The sequence below is a fragment of the Lolium rigidum genome, chromosome 3 (assembly GCF_022539505.1).
Source record: "Lolium rigidum isolate FL_2022 chromosome 3, APGP_CSIRO_Lrig_0.1, whole genome shotgun sequence".
NCBI lineage: Eukaryota > Viridiplantae > Streptophyta > Magnoliopsida > Poales > Poaceae > Lolium > Lolium rigidum.
In genome coordinates, this window is record NC_061510.1 from 63,414,469 (window position 1) to 63,416,910 (window position 2,442).

Consider the following 2,442-nt stretch of genomic DNA (forward strand, 5'->3'; position numbering starts at 1 on the left):
AACATCAACTCCGTCCCTTCGGGGTATGGGGAAATTTATCGCAATTGGTTCAATACTAGTTCCGATAGAGAAAGAAAAGCAATTATGATACCGTCTATTGTAGTTATCTATGCCGTTTAGAAAACGAGAAAAAAATCTTGTTTTCAAAGGTTTTGGCTTGGGGATCCTACTAATGTCATTCCATTTGATTGTTATTTCATTAACACATGGATAAAACTGCAGAAAAACGGTCTATGGAAGTTTCTACTACATGGAGCTAGGAGAATAGCACAAGTGGGAATGAAGATTTTTGCACAAAAGCATGGTTGGAGTCCCTAAGATGGAGGATAACTGCGTGATGTTCATCAGCGTCCTTTTGGTCTATGTTTGTCATTTAAGTCCTTTTGGTCACAATTTTTTTAGAAGATAGTGATGTTCGGCTAAGGATCTGTTGTTGGGTCAAGTATAACTGATACTCTAGTTTCCGTAATGAATCTGAGAGCCATGTTGGGGTTCCTCTTCTCGAAAAAAATGAATGTTCGACTACAACTGTTATAATAACTGATTGCATTGATACAACATACATCTGACATGCAAAACGGAAATTTGACAATACACGAAAAAAAAAACAATTCAAGTCGTGAATACTAGCAGAATTAAATATGTTGTGAAGACTAAAGCTTATATACTCATCACAGGAAGACTTCTTTTCAGTGCCGAGGGGGGGGGGGGGGGACAGCCCGTAGGAATTTTATAAATAAAATCCATATAGTTGGGTCATTTTTTCCATACAGACTCTCTCCCTCTCCCCCTCCCACCCCACACATACAAACAAACAACGGGATGACGCTCCAGCAGTGACCACACCGATAGATATCACAGATCAACCACAAGGAAGGATGCAGACGAGGGTGTGGGCCTCGTGAACTCAGGAAGACGTGGGTGTGGGCACCGTCAAAAATGATTCAAAGGCCATCCTCAGCTAGAAGATGAAGTTGTTGCGACTGTGCTCAAATAGAGATTGTGGAGATCCAAACAAAGAGTATCTTGACGTCGACGCCATTGATGTTGGTGAGCGTGTTGTTGTGAATACTTACCAACATGTCGCTGATGTTCATGAGGGTGCCATTTCCAGCGATGTTGCTGATGGTCTGGTCGGCCTTCACGTTGAAGTCTGGAGGAATTGCCACCGTGACGTATCCATCGGCGGTCAGCATGTAGGCTGCCATGAAATTATTGTCTAATACCCTTCATATTTGGTATTTTTATGCCTGATAGTTAGCCCTCCCCCGACCCAATATTGACCAAAAAATAACTCCCTAACCCATTTGCCCACTGAACCAGTTGGCCCTAGCTCCGCCACTGGTTCTTTTGTTCCATGTGTGGATAGAATTTGAATTACATTTTTTTGTTCCAACGGTAATATATGTGCGGCCAATGATGTCCGAAGTGGAATGTTTATTACCATTAAGGTGTACAACCTATGTTACTTTCATTATAGGTTGTCTTAGTGTACTACCATATTTTTTATATAATATATATATATATCATTTCTTCTATAATATAATGCAAGTTATAAGAGAAACTTGTATGCAAAAAAAAAACCTTCATATTAGTAACTCTCGTTTAGCGTTTCTTTTGCAAGAAGGAACATTGTACACGTGCAACTGATAGATTTAGTAACATAAATGCAGAAACACATTTCTAAGATAAGAACAATTATTGTGCATAAATCTGTACTAACTAAAGGGTGATTAGTACGAAACAATCAGTATAATCAACATGCTAGCATAATTGTATAAGTACATATAAAATCAATTTTAGACTAAAGGATCGAGGCGAGCCCGGCTTTAAATTAATAAAGCCTTGATATTAAAATTAGGATAGTGTATAACATCTGTCTATGTCCAGCGATTTGGCTGGACCGTTTGGTTAATGGAACGAAATGTTTCCAGTTTCAAAAAAAGAACCCCACTGGATGAATATATATTAATTAGATTGTTGATTTCAGACGGCTCAAGTCAAAAACATACATGACCAACTCGTGTTTTTTGCATTCATCTACACTATATACCTTAAATGCCTTGGTTTACCCAATATTTACTCTGTAATATGCATAAATTTTCGGCCATATGCAAGGCAGCAATAATGCTGTAATTTGCAGGCTAACGAATGCTTCGGTTTTGACCTGGTTGGAGTGTCCAGACAGTTCTCTCGGCATTAATTTCCACTTATGTCAACATTTCTAAAATAAGACTTATTCACCCTCCAGAAAATAATTAAAAATGTGATTGTTCACTTGCCACAAAAATAATAAGATTAGGAGTTAAATGACAGGTGAAGGTGACGACTGTACCATACTGGTGTTATCTACAAGAAATTCATGTGAAAGCAACTCATCACCAGTAAAGATAGAACCCTAGCATGTCGACCAACGAGTAAGCTTGACTTAAGCAAAATAGT